The following is a 24,904-nucleotide window of genomic DNA, read 5'->3' as shown; positions in this document are numbered from 1 at the left end:
GCTGGGAGATTTGTGGCCAGCCGCTCTGATTCTGGAATTCATGCTTTTAACCGCTGTATTAGTTGCCTGCAGCTGCTGTAACACACTTCGTGGCTCCCGCAACAGAAATGTATTGTCTCACGGTTCTGGAGGCCGGAAGTCTGAAATGAAAGCGTCAGCAGGTGGTTCCTTTGGAGGGCCATCTTCTCCCTGTCTCTTCACATGGTCTCCCCTCTCTACATGTCTCTGTGTCGGAGTTTCCCTCTTAATAAGGACACTAGTCATCTTGAATTAGTCTGCCCCGATGACCCCATTTTTCCTTGATTACCTCTGCAAAGACCTTGTCTCCAGACAAGGTCACACTCTGATGTATTAGGTTAAGACTTCAGCATGTGAACTCTACAATCCACAATCTGTTAAGCCACGACACCATACTGGTTCTCATAAATGTGAACTGGAGGGCTGAATGAGGCATGAGTGGTTGTCTTTCTGGCCAGAAGTCACCAGCTCTGAAGCACACCGCGTTGCTGGCTCTGCTCTTATTGTCTGGCAGTCTAAGCTATGGCAAAACCGTCAGATGGGGGAAGACCATTCAGTGGGTGTGAGTACAGACCGTTGGAATCAAATCCTGGCTCTGACACTTCTTAATTGTGGGACTTTGGGAAAAGTTTTCAACCGCCGAGTTGAGCCTCTGTTTCGTCTTGAGAAATAAACACAGTCCCCATCTCAGAGAGCAGTGCGAGGACAGGATGACAGAGCCCAGGTAGAGCTCAGTGCCTGTAAGGGCTCCATGACAGCTGGCCCTGTTCTTAGCTACTGCAGTCTCCCTCTTTCCTCCATGCCACACACTCTGCTCCTGTCCTTTGCTGACCTCTTCCTTGGCCATTCTAGAGCTCGCCACTGAATAGGGCCCTCGGCATTTCCTCATCATTCTGCCCCTCCCTTTTTACCATCAATGGGAATTAGCACTTTCCCAGGAACTGATCTTGGTGAAGCAGGTGACAGCAGGTCTAGGCATGACCAGAGCTGCTCAACCCAGGGCTGGCCATCAGGTTGTGAGTTGTCCAAACTATAGCATTCAGAAAGGCAGAGAAAACTCAGACTTGACTCAAGCCGGTGTCTGTATCCAAGGGGGTATAATTCAGCTGAACCTTTTCATTTGACACTCAAAAATCCTACGAGATTGACAAACCAGATACTGAGACTTTCCATTGAGAATGTGGTGACTTCTCCAGTGCCAGTCCAAACCAAAGGTTTGCCAAAGTCAAAGATGGAATTGCCAGTGGAATAGGGTGACGGAGGACACCACTCAGCTCAGTTCAACTGGCTCAACAAACATTTACTGAGAATCAAGTAATCGTTAGACCCTGTGCTAAAACACAAGGGCGCGGAAGTAGAATAGAGATGGGTTTCTCCCTGCTCTCCAGTAAGAGGGGAGCTCCTTCCCACAGGAGGGAAGTATGCATGTGGTTCTGTGGAAGTCCCTGGAGGGAGTGACCACTCAATCAAGGGGTTCAGGGGAAACCACATGGGAGAAATATAAGGAATGAAAGAATTTCTAGGCCAAAAGTGGAAGGTGGGAAATAGAGATAATAGTGTGGTCAGCCTTTGGAGGCAGACGCAAGAGCCACAGAAGCTTGAAAAGCTATTTGTTTCTGCTAACTGGAGAGCGAATGTGGGCAAGGGGAGTGTGGCCGTAGAACCCTAGCTGTATATGGGTGGGGGCAGGGGCCAGATGACGAAGAGCTTGGAAAAAAATCACACTCAATGTGAGGATTATCTGGTAACAGGAGGCAGTTAATTGTTTCAAACAGAGAAGAGACAACATCAGCTTTGGATGCGAAGAACAACTCACCATGGAGGATGGACTAGGGCAGTGGTTCTCAAACTTCACAATTGGCAGAATTTACTCTGGAAGGTTTATTCAAACACAGGCTGCAGGGCCCGTCTCCGGAGTTTCTAATTTAGTAGGTGTGGAGCAGGGCCCAGCATCTGCATTTCTAACCAGTTGCCAGCTGCTGGCGGTCTTGCCATCTGGCTTTGAGAGCCACAGCAAGTGTCAGTGGTGACTCTGCAGGTTGGGAGGCCAGAGGAGAGGCTCCTAGATCAGGCCCTGAGCTAGGGCAGGATCAGTGGGTACAGAGGCACGGCTAGGTCTGAGCGACTTCGAGAGGTAGTCTGGGGACGAGTGGAAAATGAGGCGGGAAGGAAACCGAGGTACCTCCCGGGTCTCTGGCTTCTTCGGTTGGGTAGATTGGGGCAAACACCAAAGCCGAGGAGGGGAGAAAGGTTCTGGGAGGCCAAACAGGTGGAACCAGATGGGCTTCTAATAGCTGGTGTTAGAGAGAGAGGCCTTTCACAGAGATGGACAGAGTCCTCTGATCTGGGGCTCAGGTTGGTTTTATGGCCATCTCAGGGACTCATTTCTCAGTGACTCGTCTCTCAGTGACTCATTTCTGTTAGCCTTTACTTCATTAGCCAGGCAATCAAGTAGAAAATTTCAACCTGTGTTTTTGCTTTTGAATAACATGATACATTATCAATACTTGTCAGTGTGTGTTTTAAACTCCAACAGTCCATGAATAGTCCAGAAAAGTACAAAATAAAGGACTCTAAATCTTGCACTAATATGCTAACCCCCCTCTTAAAATATTACTTTCCAGTGAATCTGAAGCACGTACCGTGTGGTCTCTTTCGTTCCAGGCTTTATCTTAGGGGATGAACTAGGTTATCTACTTTAAGCACCACAGGAGAAAATGTATATTGTTTTATTAATAATTTTACTCTCCACAAATGAAGTTTTATTAAATTACACAGTAAATAGAAGTTGTCACAACCATCGTTTTTCACTTTTCCCTACTAACAACATTTTAAATTTCATTTCTCTCTACTATCATTAAAAATATACAAATGATTCTGAGGCACCTGCGTGGCTCAGTTGGTCAAGCATCCGACTTTGGCTCAGGTCATGATCTCACGGTTCATGAGTTCGAGCCCCACGTTGGGCTCTGTGCTGACAGCTCGGAGCCTGGAGCCTGCTTCGGATTCTGTGTCTCCCTCTCTCTCTCTGCCCCTCCCCAACTCGTGCTCTCTGTCTCTCTGTCTCAAAAATAAATAAACATTAAAAAATTTAAAAAAATATATATATGTATAAATGATTCTATTTACTAGAAAACAACTAACATATAAAATAAATAAGCAAAAAGCATCTGATTATTATGCTAAGTTTGGCAACTCCAATGTGACATTTATTACTCAAATTACTACATTAAATCTACTACTGAAATTTTTGGTTGCATCGGGTTATTATTTGGTATATTTTTGAGAGAGAGGTTTGTATGTACTGCATTTTCTTTTCTTTTTTTTTTAGAGGTTTATTTATTTTTGAGAGGGAAAGAGAGAGACAGAGACAGAGTGTGAGTGGGGGAGGGACAGAGAGGGAGACATGGAACCTGAAGCAGACTCCAGGCTCCGAACTGTCAGCACAGAGCCCGACGCAGGGCTCGAACCCACGAACCTCAAGATCATGACCTGAGCTGAAGTCGGACGCTCAGCCGACTGAGCCACCCAGGCGCCCCATGTGTACGGCGTTTTCTTGACAAGAGAGGCCGTTTCCATCTGATGTTTTAGCAGGTGTGGTTTTTCTGTCGTCACAGGAAGGGCTCTCTACAGTCGACCCCAACGGTGCCCCGAAGGTGTGTGGCTCAGTGGGCCTTCCAGAAAGACCCGCCTGGGTAGGCTTCGGGGTGTGGTCAGCAGCGTATGGCTGCACCACCTGCAGGAACCCCCCAGCTTTGACCGCCACCCCATTCTGCCGGTGGCCACCAACCCGGGGGCGAGCCCAACAGGGGCCCCAGGGCCTGGCAGCCTCCACCCAGTATGGGAATCCTCTAGCAAGCAATCTTTGCTCCGGGCTCGGTACCTGCTGGCAGGTTTTCACTGCTTTCTTACCACGAGGTTGTAAACTCCATGAAAGCAGGACCATGGCTGTCTAGTCACCTGTTTTCAAGGCAGGGGTGCGGCTCTTGGCACATGGCAGGCGTTCGCACTGAATGTTTGCGTCCTCCCAAAACTGATATATTGAAGCCCTCGCCCCCAGCCTGGTAGTATTTGGAGGTGAGGCCTTTGAGAAGTCATTAGGTTTAGATGAGGTCGTGAGGGTGGTGTCCCCAAGACGGGATTCTCATCCTGTTCAGAAACGAGATCTCCTTGTCTCTCTCTCCCTTCCTCCCCCTCCCTCCCTTTCCATCTTTCCCTCTCTCCTCTCTCACTTTCTCTCTCCCTTCCTCTCCATCTCCCCCCACCCCCTGCCCCGCATGCTTGCACATGTGAGGACCACGACCAGGGCAAGGGCTGTCACCAGAATCTGACCATACCTGTACTCTGAGCTCAGATCCCCGGTCTCCAGAACTCGGAGATGTACATGTCCACTGTTAAAGCCCTCAGTCCACATTACATGTTGGAGCAGCCCCAGCTGACTAGGAGAGCTCCCATGGAGTCATCTGACGATTCTGTCACACCTCCATCAAGGTCTGAGCCTCTCCTGCCCAGTCCTGCTTGCTCCCCTCTTTCCCTACATACATAACAGGTCTGCACTGCAGTCCAGAGGCTTCCCCGTCCAGCCTTGCACACTGGTACCCTCTAGGAACCTAACCACATTTCTCCCATCTCCTCATAAAACATGTCAGTGGCTCTCGGTGAGGATGATGATCAAAACCCTTAATGTGTGCCATGAAGCATGGCAGGGTCTGGCATGCCCTCCAGCCTCGTTGCCACCTATCGGCCCTGCGTCTCCCTCCCTGCCCATCTCTGCCTGGGAGTTACATGCACCACAGGGCGTTTGCACGTGCGCTCCCTTTCCTGGAATCCCGTTTCCCGGCTCTCCTTTGCCAAGGTAAACTTGACTCTTCCTTCAGAGCTCCGCTGTAATTAACCTCCACTGGAAACCTACCCTGACTCCCTGATGGGGCAAGTTCTTCTATTATTCATTCTTAGGGAGCCGTGAACCTCTTCTTTGGAACACCTCGTTGTTATCGTTCCATTTATCACTACAGCGGATTCTATTCATATCTGTTTCCCCCACTAAACCGGAAGTGAGCTCCACAAGGGCAACTTCTTGGTGTTGTTGTCGCCATTCTGCTCACTGTTATCTCCGACATCAATTCCTGCCAAAAGTCAGACTTTCAAAAAGCGTTTGTTGAATGAATGAATGAATGAATACACCTTGTATGATAAACAGGAAGGAAAAAGCTGAGTTCCCCCCACGCCACATTCCGTGATTAAAGGTGAGAAAATGTTGCTGGTTTTCTTTCTATGCTTTTGTTTTCTTAGTTTTTTAAAAATATTTATTTTTGAGAGCGAGAAAGAGAGAGAGAGAGAGAGAGCGAGCAGGGTAGGGGCAAAGAGAGGGAGACACAGAATCGAAAGCAGGCTCCAGGCTCCGAGCTGTCAGCACAGAGCCCAATGCGGGGCTCGAACCCATGAACCATGGGATCATGACCTGAGCTTGGACACCCAACCAAGTGAGCCAACCAGGTACCCCTTCAATGTTTATTTTTGAGAAAGAGTGAACAGGGGAGGGGCAGAGAGAGAAGGAGACATAGCATCTGAAGCAGGCTCCAGGCTCTGAGCTGTCATCACAGAGCCTGATGCGGGGCTCAAACTCACAAACCATGAGATCATGACCCGAGCCGAAGCCCGACGTTTAACCGACCAAGCCACCCAGGCGCCCCACTTTCTTTGCTTTTTGCAAGTCTCATTCCCCATTCCTCTTCCTGCAATCAGCGAATCCAACTAAAATATATGAGAGCTGAGCTCTGAGAGACAGCCCTAAACATCTAAGCCAGGACACGATGGCAAAGAGCATATGTTGGGGTGGATTGGAGCCATGTGGCATGGAGCCGTGGAGAGATTCTTCATGGTTTTTAATTGAATTGGGAGCTGCAGGCCCTTGCCGTAAGGCCCTTCCCCGACCCCCCAAAGTAAAAATGCTTTTTTAAACCTCTAGAAAACTTCCATGTTTAAACCAACTCTCAATTTTAACTCCGTCCTACTGCAAAGTTCAAAAGTTGGAAGTTCTTGCTTAACGCCTAACTCCATTCCCTCACGGGCTGGGCATTTCCTGCCAGTATGGTGGCAAAACGGGCCAGCCATGGAGTCCAACCTCCACTCCCCAGCTCAGCCGTGTTGAAGCCCTAAGTCCTCAAGGAAGCATTAGCAATTCTGAAAGAACAAACAACTTCGGCAGGAATGCTTTTCCACCTTCTGTCTCAGCCATGCCTCAGAGAAGCCAAGATAGGGTGGCGCAGACAGCCCGTAACCCGCCCACATTGCCAGCCTACGAGAAGTGTGCGATGCAAAGAAAAGGATGAAGCTCCAACGATCGTCATGGCTCCATGCTCCTAAGGGCAAACTCCATGCCGGGAAAGACTTTCACCCGTGTTATTCATTGCCTGAAACCATTCCCGCCGCAGGACTCAGTAAATATTCCTTGAGTGGCGAGTGAGCGAACGGACCGAAAACTTAGTAAGTTCCAGATAGCTTTCTAAGTACTTGACACGCAGCAGCTCATTCTATCTCGATGAGGTGGTGACTCTCGCTATGCCCTTCAGATGAAGAAACTATAGACAGAGATTGGATCACGTGTCCCAGGCCACCAAGCTGGACAGTCACTTTTCGGGATGGGCTGAACCCCCGACTTGGCCAGACCACGAAGCCAGTGTCCCACCATGGCTCTGCGCGCCCACGCTTTCAAGGACAAACTATGGTTTCAAGCCTACATTTCTGGGCCAATGTTGCCACTCGACTCTGTATGTCTCCCTAGATTTCTAGGCTCAGGGTATATACGCCTGGCATGCCCCCACTATCACCCCAGTTAAAAGAGAGTTTGCCTACTCATGCATTTTCTACACTAAGCTGAGTCACCCATCCATGAAGAGTATCTATGAAGTACAGCAAGTAGTTGGCAGGACCAACGAGTTCTCGAGACTGGAGGAGAAGAGGTGGGGCTTTGTTCACGTATAACTCACCCATATAGTGGCTTAATTAGCCTGTGACCGTGAAATGAGACCACGGTCTTTTCTAACACCCAAGAAATGATGGCCGAGCCTCCGGGCCTACATGTCCCGCCTTGGGTATGGCTTCTCCTTCCTGACCTCTCCCTGCAGACATGTTGCTGAGTTTTCTCTTCTGGATACTGCAGGTCCTAAAAATGAATGCCCCTGCTACCCTACACCATCCTGAAGAAGGGATTCAGCTTGCTGATCACTGTTTCCCGCTCCCCCCCCCCCCCCCCCCCGCATGATGGCAGCAACTGTGACCTGCTGCTGGAGCGTCTGGAAGGCTGACGGCCAGTAGAAAGACGTCACAGTATTGCGGGAAGGGGCGCAGTCCGATCCGAACCAGACCGTGGCCTCCCCGCCCAGCCTCCCCCACCCAGGGCGCCCACCTGGGGAGGCCACAACTATCCCCCTCAGTGGGAATCGTGGTGGCCCCCACCCTCTGCCTCCAGACCGAACTTCCTCCTGGTCCCCGAGAGGTGGTCTCCCAGCCCCTGGCTCATCTCAAGGAGAGTAGCCACAGCTATTTCCTTCAGGGTGTATCCCACGTCCCACCCTCCAGTGTCTAACACAGAAAGCCTGACCCAAACAATGACAATAATTCACGGAGCAATACCCCAAGTCTGGCTTATTCAGTTTTAAGTAACACCATGTGTGGGAATGTGCGGGCCCAATTCCAGGAACGCTGTGCTGAGCCTCATCTCTCTGCCTTCCACGCCCCCCTCCCCCCGACCCCCATTCAAGAGAAGAAAATATCAGGCGTGCTTGTCCTTCATGCCATGGTCTGGTCTTCCAACCTGCCACACCCTCGAAAAACAAGCAACAATTTTTGGCCATGGCGCACTTGAACTCCCCACTCAGGGGTGAAAGAACATTGCACGTGATTCAGCAAGAGCAGCACCTTGGTTAAGACCACACAATGCCCAACGAAAGGCCGATGGCCCAGCGGGACACATCTAGCTGCACATTACGCTGCGGTCCTCAGGGCTGAGGCAGAAAGCGCCCATTTGCCCTTCTGGACCCACAGCCTAACCCCACCCCCACCTTGCTCCCTGCCAGGAGAGGCTAGCCTGTGTGCGGTGCAGGGGGCTCCTCTGTCCTCTGAAGTCCTGTCAGGCTTGGCCGGGGAGGGGTCCTCCCCTCCCAGTGGGGTCTCCCGGAGCCCCTGTGTCTCTGCATCCTCCACAGGTGGTCCTCGCTACGTGATCGCACGCCCCCCCCCCCCCCCGCCGTGGCCCAGGGGTGGTGACAGCTGTGTCACTTGGGCTGGTTACTGCAATGCTCGTTGGGGCTTTCCAACAGCATGCCCACACCTCTGAAAACAGCTTCTTATTCACCCTCCCCGAATCCTCCTAATTGGAAACGCCAGCGGTTTCCTGGCGGGACGCTGACTGGCACGAGAGACAGAGGACAGAGCTGCGTGGCCGCAAGGGCCACCCCACGCCAGCCCAGGGCCGAGCAAAGCCTGGGTGTCCTGTGAATTCCCTCGAGGCAGTGCCCCGCGTCCGGATCTGTTCTCTTCTCTTGTCTCCACCCAACACTCTCTCCGCCACACCAGAGCCAGACTTTTGTTCCCAAACATAATCAAGAAAAGTGTCTGGAAGTGAACAATACAAGGCTTGGCACCTATAGGCCAAATACATTACTGTACTTGTTTTCGTATGATCTGGAAAAGAGGCAACATGAGAAGAAGAATTTTAGGAGAAGCTGGATGCATTCAGAACTTGCTTGGGAGTCTGTTTTACAGGGAACATTGGCTACAGGCATATTTTTTCCCCATTATAACCGCTTCCTTTTTACATACTATTAAGCATTTAACCCTAGATTGAGGCTCTACTACATTTTTTAATTTTAATATTTCTCAAGTGACTTGAAAGCGTCCCCTCAGAGCAATGTAAAAAGGGTCCACAGAAAACTGCAACTACAGTACTCTTAACCAAGAGATGGTAATTCTGTTTGTCTTACGAGGTTCCCTTTCGGGATCGGGGAGCTCCGTGCTGTATTGGGGAAACAGTCAAGAGAAGCAGATGGAAACCGGGAGAAGTTTGGCGGCGGGTGGGGAAGGGAGGGGTCGGAGCTGCTTGCGTCCTCTTAGGAGGGCAGAGACGGTACCCACATCACTGGACGGATGTGAGGAGTGAGTTAAGATAAGAAACGTGCCTGAATCTGGCACAAAGACACACACAAGAGAGGCATGCTGTCGTTTATTAGCGTAACATCGGAGAGCGTGAATTTCAGTTACCAACTCTTTATTGTTCCTGTTCCACAAAATGCCTGTGATTCCCTAACAGACATTTGCTGGTACTTGGTCTCTGAATGAACCGGTTAGAATTAAGCGCCCTAGGGGCCCTTGGGTGGCACAGTCGGTTTAAGCATCCAACTCTTTATTATTATTATTATTATTATTATTGTTATTGTTATTATCATTTTTTTTCAATATATGAAATTTATTGTCAAATTGGTTTCCATACAACACCCAGTGCTCACCCCAAAAGGTGCCCTCGATCTCAGCTCAGGTCCTGATCTGACGGTTTGTGAGTTTGAGCCCCAAATGGGGGTCATGGCGCAGAGCCTGCTTGGGATTCTGTCTCTCCTTCTGTCTGCCCCTGCCCTGCTTGTTCTCTTTCTCCCCCCCCCCCTCCACCTGCCCACCCTCTCTCTCTGTCTCGAAATAAATAAATGTTTTTAAACTTAAAAAAAAAAAAAGAAGAAAGCGCCTTTTGTGAACATCAGTAGGGCATCAGTGGCCAGTGGCAGGGCGCCTGGGCAGGGTTTCCAGTCCATTCTGCAGCAAGCACCATGTCTAACCAAGGATGGAAATGTCCTGGGTAAAACCAGAATGACCGAGAAGAGACCCTAAACTGCAAATGGGAAAGACAGATGAGGAACGGAGGCCAATAACCCAAAGAAAAGGAAATCACCAGGCGCCTTCAATGGTAATAATAACGAGAATCTGTTATTCAGTAGCTACTCTACGTCAGGAGCTGTACCAGGTGCTTGTACACATGTTCTCAAACCTTCACCACCACCCTGTAAGTCAGGTTTTAGAATCGCAGTTGTGCATCAGCGGGGACTGAGGGTCAGAGAGAACAGGACCCTGCCTGCCCAAGAATCCTTCTCACTCTGCCCCTTGCCTCCCTTCTGAGAGCTGAACTGCTGTCAAAGAAAGGAAAACAGGCCTGTTTCTCTCTGGGTCTGAGGCATGGGACGGGAACAATGGGTGGAAACGACAGGAAGACAGATTTCAGATCGATAGCAGGAAGAACTCTGTTACACTGGGGTTATTTCACTAGCGGAAGGCGTTGCCTGCTTTTGGAGACTAATTTCCCATCGCTGGAGAGATGTGAGCATTGTTGGGAATGGGGAATTCGGAGAGGAGAATCGAGTAGCCAAAGTACATCTGCATCAAGTGAGTTTGAGATTTCTTTCCACCCTCCTAAAATCTGTTCAGTCTGTGAAACAACCATTCCCCAAATTCGGAGCAGAGAGGGATGGCTTTGCTTTCCCCTTCACGGTCTCCTTTAATGGCTGATCAAAAAAGCTGTGTCGTATTCAAGTGCCCTAGAGAAGAGCTTCCCACAGCTACCTCCAGCCCGTCCCACCAGCTGACGGTGTGGAGGTCGGGAGATTGAAATGAGCACTGAGCACTGAAACCAATCCTGGCATCTTCTCCTGTGTTGGGGACCCCAGCTGGGAATCGAGCCCTCCCCCCTCAAGAGTAGGACCCCGTTCCAGATGCCTTACTCCTTATGGCCATGCATCGGGCGGGGGGCGGGGGGGGGGGGGGGGAAGGGTAGTCATTCGATATCTCGCAAAGCCTTAGCAGAATAATATGAAACACAAAATATAAAATAATACAACTTTCTTGCAAACAAAGCTTTAAAAGGAAAGCCAGCAAATGTGTTTTAGACATCTCACAAAGTTCACATTGTATTGCAAAATTATTTTTAATGAAGCAGTTATTATGCTACAAGAATGCTATAAAACATCTGAAACCCGAAATTTCCTATTTTTATCACCTCCTGTAAATTTTTTCAAAAAAGCCAAAATGATTTGTTTCAAAATGTGTACAGGAATAATTGGATTGAGAGTTTTCATGCCAACTTTCCATTTGGAATGAAATCTAGAGACTGTTACTTCATAAACCACTGAAAGTATGAGCACAAAATGAAAAGGGTAAAATATTATGGAATCTCAGTGTAATCAAACGTAACACACCCTGGAAGGACCCACTGATTTACCGTCTCCCAGTGTGTGGCTCAACACAGAGAACTCTTTTATATAACAAAGTGTTCACCAAAAAAATTGGTTTTACCTGAATGCCCTAATTACTTCTGGAAGGGGAAATGCCACAAACGTGAATTTCTGTATGTGGACACATAACGCAAAATGCCAGTCGTATACCATATTAAGCACAATGTTATTCTGGATCGTTCACAAAGATCATACACCGGCTCCCTTAGTTTCCTCTTTGCGACGCAAATCTTAGTTATTCTTTGTTTCGAACTTTGACAAAAATCTAATCCTGGGGTGCTAAGCAGAGGCACTGGAGCACACCTACGAAGTCTGAGGAGTTTATTTCAGACGGTGATTTGCTCTAACAGTCCTGCTAAACGACCAGAAACTAACCATCCGCCCAAAGGGGCAAATATACAGGAAGATGTTACTTATACCGTGATTTCAGATTTCGTTTCCAATTCACGCCTTCCTTAAAGCCATTCTTGAAAACTGGTCCCTGAAGGAACAGAAAAACCCTCCTCGGCGGCAAATCAGGGTTCTGTTTTCGGTGAACGATCCACTGAGAACACTGATCTCTGTCAGCGTATCCAGCTCATGCTCCTCATGAACAGCTTCCAGAATTAAGTGTCTACCAGCTGGCTCCGTGAGCAAAAAGCGTCTACAGCTCAAAGACATAAAACTGACCTGCCCCCCCTGGTCCGGACTTACAGTCTTTCCAAAGATATCATTGATCTCCTCATCCATTCCGAATGGACGAAATCTTAGAAGGACCGGTAATCAGAATCGAAAGGGCTAGAGTCTCATTTCATAGGTTTACTTAAGTTGTTTGTAAAGAACAGAGGAGCTGGAATCATTTTTTCCAGAGAACCAACATCCCTGGGCACCAACCCAATGTTTACTTTTACTATGTGACAATGGAGCACATTTTCAGAAATACGGTAGGGGATGTTGCATCATCGAAGCAACACGGGTCTTATTTGGGCCTTGCAGATGTCAGTGGTTAAATCTCCCTAGCTTTCACTGGTTGATCTGGAATTAGATCTCCTACCCTTGGTAACCATCTAACCACTCGGCTTTATGCTAACAGATAAAATCACAGTTGGGGGCAAAAAAAAAAAAAAAAGCATAAAAAAATCACTATAACTAGAGTGAGTTTGAGCTTTTTTTAATTGTTGTTTTAATTCCATGGATTGCCTGCATGTGCAAAGGAAGTTTGGGTTTCGGCGTTAGAATGGTTTTTTTTTCTCCATCTTTCACCGGCCCCACCAGAATAATACGCTACATACTGAAATACGGTCAAGGCCACAAACTATGAGTTCTCCCAGCTTCTGCTGCTGTCAAATTTTTAAACTGATCATTTTTGAAACACTTAACCCACCGTGAAAAGACTAGCTTAAATAAATCTTATTGTGGGGGCACCTGGGTAGCTCAGTCTCTTAAGCGTCCAACTTCGGCTCAGGTCATGATCTCACAGTTTGTGGGTTTGAGCCCTGCATCGGGCTCTGTGCTGACATCTCAGAGCCTGGAGCCTGCTTGGGATTCTGTGTCTCCCTCTCTCTCTGCTCCTCCCTCATTCATGCTCTGCCTCTCTCTATCTCTCAAAAATAAATAGAAGTTAAAAAAATAAAAAGAAATCTTATTGTCTTTGTTTTCCATAAAGCAATTAATGAAATTGGTGCCCATCGGTGAGGGGGACCATGCAAACCCATAGAAATTGAGGCCAGCCAGATTCCAACTCATTGGTATAGAATCCGCTTAGACTCCTGAAGGATAAGATTGAATTGTGTGCTAAATTAAGCGTCAGTCCGGAACCATCTTCTTTCAGACCTAATAGCACTCATAGCCAGCGTCGCCTAAAAGATCTTGGTAAGATCCACTGCAACCTACTTGAGGCATCTGGCTTCATGTCCCGCAGTCACAAAAGCTCATGCTTGGGTGTGGCCACACGCCCCTGCAGTGGAAGACCCACTGCGTGCTGGGGCGCAAGAGTGCTGGCCAGATTGAGGGCTGGAATCTGCCCTCTTGCCCACCGGCTAAGTGACTCTAATGAGCAAGTCCCTTAACTTCTCTGTGTCTCAGTTTATCTGAGCCACGAGTAGTATAAGAGCGCCCACCTCACCATGCTGTTTGGAGGGCTGAGGAGTTCACAGGGAGCTAAAATAAGAAACGAAGGTCTTTCTTTCAGCTCCTGAGCCACACCAATGGCATTTGGGGGAGAGAAATTTTCTTAAGGACTCATGAAATGCCAACTTTCCGAAGCTGTGCCCAGGGGGAGCTGGAGGTAAAGCTATTCACACTCTTGTTCTGCCTCCTAGAAGGTGCCCCCACGCTCAGCCCTGACTTGTCATTCTGTCTTTTAGGGTCCCGTGGTGTGAGCATTGACCCAGCTCCTTATGGTACCGTTTTCCCATCACTTTCCAGGGGCTCGGAGTCCGTCTGTCTGTCAGAGGTTTAACCATGCAAAGGAGAAGAAGCTGATAGTTAATTGACTTTAAGGACATCTGCCCATCAATATGCACATTTGATTTTAGTCCCAGGTGATTCTATCATTTCGTGCTGAGTGACACGGGGTAAAATTTTCGGGCATAGCAGGGTCTTCCTAGCCTTTTTTAGATCGTGTGGCTCACCCTGTCTTTCTTAAGACTCTTGTCAGCCTCAGATATACAGACATAAGGTCTAGTGTTACCCAGTTTTTTCAGTAAAGCATGGTAAGTCCACTCAAAGGGCAATCAATATGACCAAGGTCAATCCTACAGGATCTATTTCGTTTAACAATGCAATTCAGATATAAATATTCACATTAAACCTTTTTACTTTTCATCGATCATACTTTTATACATTTTTAATTTACTTATTTTTTTTAAATTTTACTCAAATCCAAGTTAGTTAACATACAGTGTAATATTGGTTTCAGGAGTAGAATTCAGTGATTGGTCACTTACAGATGAACACCCAGTGCTCATCCCAACAAGTGCCCTCCCTGATGCCCATCCCCCACCCACCTCCCCTCCAGCAACCCTCAGTCTGTTCTCGGGGCGCTTGGGTGGCTCAGTAGGTGAAACATCCGGCTTCGGCTTCGGTTCAGGTCATGATCTCAGCGTTCATGAATTGGGGGGCGGCAGGGCTCTGTGCTGGCAGCTCAGAGCCTGGAACCTGCTCCAGATTCTGTGTCTCCCTCTGTCCCTCCCCGCTCATACTTTCTTTCTCTCCCTCAAAAGTAAATGCAAACATTTTTATAAAATTTTTAAAAAGAGTCTCTATACTTTATGTATAATAAGAGAAAAATACCTAAGGCTTTATGGTACATGTTATGAAGTCTGATATATAGAGTTGTAAGTTTTTGCGTGTGTATTGAAATCCCATAAGGAAGGACAGACATCTCACTATTCGCGATGGGGCTGTCTGTTGTGGTTAAAAATGACAGATGAACCTCCGCTGGGTGATGCATGCTTGTTTCTGCTTTGGGGTCTCTGCCCTCTGCACCCGCAGCGCAGGTAAGCCGGCTGCAGCGAGTGACTTCCCGGACCCGCCGCTAGGGGGAGGCGGAGCCGATCAGTGACGAGAGACTGCGGGAGGGAGAAGGCAGGGAGGGAGAAGGGGCCTTGCAGGAAAGGTGAGGGAGAAATAACGCAGGAACAAAAGGGGGAAAGAGGAGGCTGGAGGAAAAGACGCGCTCTGGCTGGACATCGGGGGTATTTAGGGAATCAGTCACCGATGTCTGCAGACGAGTGACTAGGGGCCCTGATAAACTAGCAAAGATAGGCACCTGCCCAGGCAGGATTGCCAGAAGCTTCCCTTTCTGAGGGAAGGGGAAATTCTGCTCCCTTCTGCGTAGGCGCCCACCAGCCCTGAGTGCAGGGAAATGAAGGCACGGTTCCTGGTGAGAACTGGGGTCATCCAGGCATCGTGAGCCATGACATGGGGCCCACTGATAACATGCTTGGTTGCATTCTGGTTCCATTTAGTTTTCACGCTCCTAGCATAACCCCAGTGATGCAGATTAGAGAGGGGTGCTGGGCTAGGAGGGGCCAATGCTAAATACAAGGCGACAAAACCACTCCCTGGTGACAACAGGGGTCAGTAGAAACGAGCATGGCATCTCCCTGTTTGAAAAAGAATCTCTCCGCCCAAAAGCCAAGTCCCATTCAGCATTTCCCAAAAAGAATGGCCAAAGTCACCACTGAAATGGATTGTTAATTGTCTGGGTTCAGTCACTGATAAGAATAAACCTGCTGAGGCAGCTGGCTTTTGTTGCTTCGGCTCATAAGCAATATTGTTCTGGCACCGGGGATCCCGGGAGGGTGAGGGAAGGAAGAGAAGAGGGGGAAGGGGGGACACAGGACACACAGCCTCACCCTCCAGGAAAAGCCTCCCACAGGAATGCTGGAACCCAGGGAACCAGAAGAACCCCCATCGGATCCTCACTAGGGGCTGGGGACTCGTCCCCACAGCATTCTTTCGTGCCAAGCCAGAGTCTGAACCACACGCAGAGGACAATGGGAAGCCGGTGGTGGTATTCAGTGGGGCGGTGGATATTACTACACGGCAGCCATGTCAGCACTCCATTTTACTCTGCTAATCCTTGCCACAGCAATGATCACTCACTAATATTTATTTTTACCTATTCGCTTCTCCATTTCTTCATGGTTACTGCCTGTCTCTCCCCCACTAAAATGTCAAGTTCCATGGCAGCGGGGACTTTATCTGTTTCGGTCACCACGCTACGTCTAGAAAGTAATAGAGGCAGGGGCACTGCAAGTGCTCAGTAAGTGTTCCCGCGAGAATAAAGATCTGTACTTGAGAAAAGCATCCTCGGCAGCAGTGACGATGATGGACCGTGTTCCGGACGTGGAAGGAGAGAGAAAAATGGGATACTGAGACAAAAAGTAGGAAACCCACAGGAAGGTGGCCCATGTGCACTCCCAGACGGGCTGTCATAACAGAGCAGGGAGACGGGAGGACAGAAGCCCGAGTCTGTAGCATGCGGGGCTGGGCAGGCAGTTAAGGCACAGTATGGATGTAGGGCTTGGGACCAAGAGGAGTTCAGGAAGAGAGGCTGGTGGCCCCAGTGTAGACTCTAAAATCGAACTGGAGAGCTGGATCATCCACCTGCGGACTGGAAATGAAGACCCAGCCGTGGTGGGCAGTGAAGCCTGGACACTGGCTGGCTCTCTGGAGGAGCACGATGGTCACTGGTGTTGACTGGTGATGAACTGGGGTGGATGCGAGGCGGGCAGCATGCACTGGCAGGTGTAACACTCAGGCTTTTGAAAGACTCAGGAGAACAATGTAACCAGTGGCTTTTGCTGAGTCACTGACCTGCTAGAGAACACCCCTGTGAGGCCCGGGAGGCTGTGAATCACCACAGGAAGCAAGGCGTGAAAGTTAGAGAGCCTTGAGGGTAGAATCTGAAGAGATCCTTATCTCCTATAGCCGGAGCAGGACCTGATTATGAGGACAGCAATGCTCCAAATAATCTGAATGCTCAGTCCTGGTGGATCTGCTAATCAGTGCCATGGGCCTTGCTGGGATGAGTGGGACCCTTCGATTTGAATGGGGACATCAGAGTTAATGCTGATGGCTAAACCTGGAAACCCCATGCAGAGCCGTGCGGGAGGCAGGGTGGGGGTGGTGGGGGGGGGTGGGATCCAGATGGCTCCGTCCTCCCCGTCCTCCCTGTTGAGGCTGCACTCATCCCTTGTTGGAACATGAGGCAGAGAGGTCTCCACACTGCAAGACAACACAGGATCTACCCCCACTCCCCCCTCCCACGGGACCGATACCTGGAGCTGGGGGCAGACAACACAGGGTAGGACACACTGGGGGAGGAGAGGGACTAAGCCCCAAGGGTCCAGCCCACGTGGACCAGCCAAGCTGGAGACTGTTTACGGGGCTGGATCTTGAGGGTGATGCATCAAAAGGGGCGGGAGAAGAGGTTGGATGGGGAGAGTTGGTTTATACAGGAGCTGTGTACTGCAACATGTGGCTGGCCACCCTGGCAAGGACCCCAGGAAATGGCTGCGTCATGCTGATGGGATGACTCCTGGAGCTTTGGAGAAAATTATGGTCCACACTAAGTAAGGCTGAAATGCCAGAACTGTTGGCACTGGGGGTGGAAGAAGTGATGAAATATATCTCAATCCCTGAGCCAGTCTTCTGACCCAGAACCCGCTAATTAATGGGAGGTCAGGTCCTCAGGAGTCCCCATGGCAAGTAAATACAGTAATGATTCCCATCATCCTTTGCCAAGGAGCTCTACAGAAAGCATGTACCGGAAAAGTGGGATATTCAAGAACAGAAGCGTCTGGGCACTTTACATGCTTTTATTCATTTATTTTTAAAGTTCATTTATTTATTTTGAGAGAGAGAGAGAGAGAGAGAGAGAGAGAGAGAGAGAATCCCAAGCAGGCTCTGCACCGCCAGTGCAGAACCCGTTGCAGAGCTCTAACTCACGAACCTCGAGATCATGACCTGAGCCAAAACCAAAAACCAGACGCCAAACTGAGCCACCCAGGTGCCCCACGCCTGGGCACTTTAATCTCATCATGCCCTAAATCCGTCAGGCAAGAAGACTGAGGATGTGCGATCATCCTGGCACAGGGATTGAGCCTTGCCCCTGATCATAAAGAGGCAGTGCCCTGCTTTGACACAGGGGGGCGCTACGAAGAATAAATTTGGTGCCCGCGTAATCCACTGGGTGGCTCTCAGTGCTCTCATGACCAATATACTAAAGGTATTAAAGGTAAGTATACCTTTAGTATACTAAACCACAGCCTAAGAAGGGGGCCGTGAGCAAGGCCGTGACCCTCTTGGAAATGCAGGTCATTTCACCAGGCAAGCTACCTGTCCGGGCAGAGGTGCGGGTTGACGGGGAGCCCAGCCGGAACCGGTAACAGAGGAGGAGACAATGACTGGCACTCGCAATTTCGAGATCTGCTGCAGAGTCTGTGTGTGATCCCGCTGCGGACTGAAAGTCTGTGTCCCCCAAATTCACATGTTGAAACCTACCCTTCAGTGTGATGGTGTTAGGACGTGAGGCCTTTGAGGGGTGATTGGGTTGCGAGGGTGGCACCTTGCTGAATAGGATTAGTGCCTTCTAAGAGAGACCTCACCGAGCTCCCTCGCCCCTCCCACCACGGGGGCACAGCGAGAAGACAGCCACGTCCCTGAACCAGACATCCGCTGGAGCCTTGGTCTCGGACTCCCAGCCTCCAGAACTGTGAGAAATAGAATTCTGCTGTGCATTAGGCCCCCAGTCTATGGGATTGGGCTGTAGCAGTCTGAATGGACAAAGACACGTCCTACCAACCTCCCTCTTACGACTTCTAAGAAAAGGGGCCAGGCAAAGTCTTGAGGAGGCTGTGCCCAGAACTAGTCCCTGAAGGTAATGCATATACTAGCACGAGGAGTAGACTGTCATGGGCGCTGTGAGCCATATAGTCACCCTACGTCCGCTGAAGACGGCGTCGCCCAAGTGCATGTTTCCCCGGACCCCCGCCCCCAGAACAGCCCTGACTCCATGACGTCCAGGAGTGCAGAGAAATAATCAAGACCCACGTCCCTGCCCCAAGGTGAGACAACTCCAGCAAGCCATCCAAGGACAGAGCTCCCCATAAGATCAGAGACTAAGAAGGGGTGGCTAGAAAGAAAAGAGAAAATAAAACAAGTAGTATCCCAGAAACAAGAGAAGTTGCTACAAGGAGTGTGTGCAAGTGTCTGGGATTTTACTTAACATAACCTAGTGAGAGGGGCAGAAAGGGAGAGTGGAGACAGGTAAACAGGAATTACAGGATTTATATTTCCTCTGCATTATAGATACTTGAAATATGCTACGATAAAAAATTAAAAAACAGAAAGGGAGTGAATATGAGTAAATATCAATACCATTTAGGTGGCAAATACAGAAAAGCAGGAAACCAAGACTTACCTTTCCCTCCTCGCTCTGTGGCACTGTGCTAGGCACAGGGAATACAGCGGTGAGCAAAACAGGTGAAAATTCTTGTCCCTTATGGACATTAGATTCTAGTGGGGGGAGACAGACAACCAACAAGATAATTAGGACTGGGAAAGTGTTTTTGTGCACCTGTGTGTTCACCCTGCCTTTCCTTCCCTCCCATAAGGGTACAGGATGTAGCCTTGGGGACACATAACTGGCTCAGGGATAAAGGCAGCACAATAAAAATAGTCTATGAAAGTACTGGGACCACAGACTGCATATACAACTTCTTCCTGGACCGTGCTGTGAGGCACCCTCCAACCCAACCGTAAAGTAGAAATATAGTGTCCTCCTCCTCCAGGCTAGCAGGAGTCATTGCATGGAAAGAACCATCTATAGGTAGCCCAGAATCACTGTGCATTCCCCTGGGTTGATTTTTACTGGGCTCCAAAAGGTGCAAAATGACTCTGGCAGCCCCACAGCCTACAACCTCTCATTCAAGTGGCCCGGGAAGACCAGAGTCTCCTTCTGAAGACGATAAGCTAAAACTCCCTTAGGCGTCATAGGCTCCAAGTGACTCAGGTACCCTAAAGCAACCATTGTCATCAGAGAATACAATGCACTGATTGACTTCGGTAAGTCTTCTCCTTTCCTGAGCTGAGGGGGGAGTCTTGCTCAAGGACTCATCATATGTAACGCATGGCAGGGCTTGACGATGAATTTCAGAGACAGTAACAGAGCAGTGATTTCCAGAGTGGAATATTTGTGGGAGTATTTTCTGATTTCTACAACTATTAAAGGGGAGCTACTGGCATTTAGTAGACAGGAGGCAGGGATGCCGGATACCCAGTTTGCAAACGGAAGATAGGTCTGAGTCCTGCACAATTTCCAAACATCTCATCCAGAATTCAGCCCGAAGTCATGCTCTACGAGATGGGCTGCAAAAAGGAGATTTGTTTTTCTGTGATACTGTTACCACCCCTGACCCATATATAAAGAAATTATTTTGTCCCTATACTTACAAATAATAAAGCTGAGCTTACTTGTAAGATTACACACTTCCTCATTTTTTCACTTCAAGAGTGTCCGTCTCTAACGTGCCTTGACATGTTATCAACGTATCCATTTCAATTAAGGGTATTTCCCTCATCGTCTTATTTTATACCCTTTGGGAAAAAAGACCACAGACTACGACACCCCTCCAAGACTTCTCCCCCACCCACCCGTCATCAGAAAAAGGAGGGGTTTCACACAAACAGGAAAGATGGGACATCCTGACCCTAGAAGATAGGAGAAAATGCAGCTGTAGTCAAAAGTTAGTACACGCTTAAGGGGGGGGAAAGGCATTTTATAGAGTATTAGAAATACGCATTTTTGAAAGGTTACAGTGTCTGTTCAGAAAACCATTTAGGTTCTACAAACAAATCACAACAGTGCTTATCTAGGGAAGCAAAACACAAGGATCTCATTGTTAGTTTTTTAACTTAGAATATGTGGTATGAAGGTCGCTTGACTATGAAAGGGCTGATTTTTTTTTAATGTTTATTTTTGACGGAAAGAGAGAGAGACAGAACATGAGAGGGGGAGGGGCAGAGAGAGAGGGAGACACAGAATGGGAAGCAGGCACCAGGCTCCGAGCTGTCAGCACAGAGCCCGACGTGGGGCTCGAACCTCAAGATCATGACCTGAGCCGAAGTCTGATGCTCAACCGACTGAACCACCCAGGCGCCCCAGGGCTGATTTTTTTTTTTTTTTTATCAACATTGGAGTAGCTCTTGTTTGCCTAAAACTAGTTTCCAATCTGACTTTGGTCTTTAATCAGTGTCCCCTTGGATCTCTGCTCTTTCCCATTCCTGAACTTTCTGTTCAGAATGACTTCTGATCTTACATCTCTGAAATCCAAAGGCTTCCCTGAGAGCAGACGCAAGCGTCTTACTAGGTCACTGTAAGACTGTTAATATCCATGCTAAGGCATGACCTCAAAATTTGGTGGCTTGGAACACTAATATTTATTATCTCACTGCATGCCCGCGTCGGGTCCACGCCTGTGTGGCCGCATCACGTGATGGAAAGATTAGAACAAGAAGTGGCTGGCATCAAGGGCCATTAAGTCTCCTCCCAACCACGAAAGCCTTGTAAGAAGACATCTGTGCTAAACCCCTTCCGTATTCTCAAGGAGCTTATCTTTCAGAACAAGAGAAGATTTGTCTTTTTGGTTTCTGCCCCACTTCTGAAGAAGCAGAAACCAGCATCTATTCAAGGCTATAGATCTTAGGAAGTAGAAGACGAACCAAAATAAGGGCACTGTGAGGCAAATGGGTACAGCCCATCAGAGGGTTGAGTGAAATAATCCCTTCATTCAAAATATGTATTGAATGCCTTCCATGTGCCAGATCTGTGTTAATTACGGGGAACAGTGCTGGAGGCTACTTAAAATTTTAATAGTAAGATATCCTCATCTGAGTAAAACTAGGTCAGGGAGACAGAAGGACTTAGGCAGAACTTAACTAAAAATTTCAGACACGAGATAGACCAGCATCTTGGCCGAGGTTAATTACGATTGTAGGAGCATTTAATATTTGACACAGATGTGGAAAGCCTTCCCTGGACATCCGGGGACGAGGCACAGAGGAACTGTCTTGCACTGGGCTGCTGGAAGCAGAACCTGAGGGAGGATCCGGGTTCAAGAGGTGTACGTAGTGATCCTGAGACAAGGGGAGCACGGAAGTGGGACAGAGCAGGAGGAAGGTCAAGCGCCAATGTGGTTTCCTAGAGATGGGCTCTAGTATGGTCCCACCCGGAGGCTTGGAAGTGGAGCTTGCACACAGAGTTCGTCCTACTTTGAGGCAGGGACAGCCATTTATACCCCCGGGCCACTCATTCAGTCACTGGCCACGGTCCACACGGATTTAGCAACATGACTACCACTTTTGACCTTAATGACGGCAGGTCCAGTGGTGGTTGGAGTAGGGAGCAGAGGCCTAGTAAGTGTATTCAAGGGAGAACGGGAAGGGAAAAACCATAGGCAGTGGCCATGGACAACTCTCTTGAGAAGTACAACTGCAAACAGAAGAGAAGTGGAGTTGTGGCTGGGTAGGCACGTGGGCTCCGAGGGTCTGTTTTAAATGAGAAAAATCACATCGTATTTTTATACTGATGGGATGTTCTGATAGGGTGGGAAAATGATGATGCGGAGAGAAAGGGATTTGAGGGGGCAAAGGGAATAGAAGCCAGGGCACAGCTGGAGGGCGTGGTCCTGGTGTGGACAGTTCATCTGCAGAAACAGGGGGAAAGATGGACCATGAGGGAGTGAGCAGGTGTGGTGAGGGCGGCATGTGCATTTCCCCTCCTGGCTGCTTTTAGCACGGTCATGAGTGGATAGTGAGGTTGACAAGAGTCTGGGCAAGAGACAAAAGGTCCGAGGAGAGAACAGAGGGGAGACAGCCGCCCAGAGAGTGAGGTACACAGGGAAAATTCGGTCTCATAAATAACCTCCCTAAGGCAAATAGATTTTTAGTTGATTTGAGATTCCCTAGGGATACGGTCTGAAAATAATGACTTCTCATATTCTTTCTGTGTCATAGCATGAGCTTGATTTCTGTTTCGTCCTCATCCTCTGGCCAGAACTTCCAAAACGCAGACCTGTGTTGATTTTTGTCTCCTAGATATCTCTGGTTCTACTTCGTTCTCTTCATCTCGACTCCCAGCACCCTAGGACAAGCTGGCGTTCCTTGCCTGGACACTACAGTAGCCTCTTAATTAGTCTCCTGACCTCTCATCTGGGCTCCTTCCACTCTATTCTCTCTTCCAAAAGCCAAAAGAGTTTCTCCATACACAGATCTGATCCTCTCACCATCGCTGTAAACCCTCCAGTGGTTCCCACTGCTTTTTGGCTACAGACCCTGAACAACCTGTAGCCGCCCATGTCTCTGCTTCATCTCGCACCTGCCCCTTCACTCTGTGAGCATGGGCCACGCAAGCCTCCTCTCGGCTTTGCTGGAGTAACCACATACTCTTCGCTCCGAAACACTCTTATACCTTGCCACTTTGCTCCATCTATGCCTGTTACCATTTCCTGTAAAATATGAAAGAGAAGTAAGGAAAGAGAAATATATATATATTAATATACATACTAACATATATTAAATATATATACAAATATATACTAATACACACACACACACACACACACACACGCACACACACAGAGGAATATTTAGTACATATAAACCCCATAAAGAAAAAGACATCTATACCTGGCCATATTGTAGAAAAACTAAAGGGCATCAATGACAGAGAGAAAAACAGGTTAAAAAGAGAGGCACTGGAAGAAAACAGATTGTCCTTAATAAAAGATGCAAAACCCTAAAGTTAGGGTTTCAGATGGTTTCTCAACAGGAACCATGGAGGCCAGAGGACAATAGAATGGTACCGTCACAAACCGACCGTCGCCGTAAAATTGTAGACCAGCGAAAATACCTTTTAAGAACAAGGGCAAAGTAGAAATATTTTCAAGGACCGAGAAGTTGCCACTGACGGTCCACTCCTCCAGAAATGCATAAAGGCAGAAAAAAGCGATCCAGATGGAACATTTGAGAGGAAAGAAGAAATGAAGAGCAAAATGGTAGTAAATAAGCGATTAGAAGAACTGGTACCGTAAGACGACAGTCACGGTGCAGTGGGGAAGAGATGCAGTCTTCTGAGTCCTTGCACTTTCTAGCTGTACAATCAAGTTACTGATTAATTGTAGACCTTGACCATTTCAGCACGGAACTTGTAAAAGCCCAATCTTTGCATTGCAACTGGACCATTCGCCTCCTTTGTATTTGAGAAATCTCAGCTTAGTTGTAAAAGGCACAATTTTGAAACACTAAGAGAAATATGGAAGGTATTTATGACCCTGAGGTAAGCAACGATTTTTTTTTTTCTTAAACAAGACACGAGGGGTGTCTGGGTGGTTCAGTCGGTTGAGCGTGTGACTTCGGCCCAGGTCATGATCTCACGGTTCATGGGTTGGAGCCCCACGTAGGGCTCTGTGCTGACAGCTCAGAGCCTGGAGCCCACTTCGGATTCTGCGTCTCCCTCTCTCTATGCCCCTCCCTCGCTCATGCTCTGTCTCTCTCTCTCCTTCTCAAATATAAACAAATGTAAAAAAAAAAACATTTTTAAACAAGACACAAAAAGCATTTATCATAAAATATAAGATTGATAAATTGGACTATATTTAAATCAATGACAACTTGCTCATAAAAAGATGCCACAAAGAATGTAAAAATATAAGACATAAAGTGGCTCAGGGTATATATACAATATATATAATATTATGGATACTATTGGACAAAAAGAACTCGCATTATTCAATAAGAAAAGACAAACAACCAAGAAGATGCAAACAAGGAATTTTACAAAAGAACAAACTTAGATGGTCAGTAAACATTTGAAAAGATAATTAACCTTGGGGCACCTGCAGTTAAGCATCTGACTCTGGATTTGGGTTCAAGTCATGATCTCAGGGGTGTGAGATCAAGTGCCCACACCTCGGGCTTGGGCTTGTTGCTGAGTGTGGACCCTGCTTGGGGTTCCCTCCCTTTCTGTCTCTGCCCCTCCTCTGAGCACACTCATTCTCTCTCTCTCTCTCTCTCTCTCTCTCTCAATAAATAAACATTTTTTAGAAAGACGATTAACCTTATTA

The 24,904-nt window shown here is 48.3% G+C and overlaps 1 long non-coding RNA gene across 2 annotated transcripts in view; it reads right to left on the bottom strand.

Annotated features, from left to right (window-relative positions):
- Positions 1-24,904, bottom strand: part of LOC125160995 (uncharacterized) — a 170,857-nt gene that overhangs the window by 118,814 nt on the left and 27,139 nt on the right. For both annotated transcript variants that reach the window (XR_007150432.1, XR_007150430.1), the window contains exon 2: positions 19,204-19,298. This is a non-coding gene — a long non-coding RNA (uncharacterized LOC125160995). The remainder of the gene's footprint in view (positions 1-19,203; positions 19,299-24,904) is intronic.

The sequence above is a fragment of the Prionailurus viverrinus genome, chromosome A1 (assembly GCF_022837055.1).
Source record: "Prionailurus viverrinus isolate Anna chromosome A1, UM_Priviv_1.0, whole genome shotgun sequence".
NCBI classification, from domain to species: Eukaryota; Metazoa; Chordata; class Mammalia; order Carnivora; family Felidae; genus Prionailurus; species Prionailurus viverrinus.
This window is presented reverse-complemented; position numbering and strand designations above follow the sequence as displayed.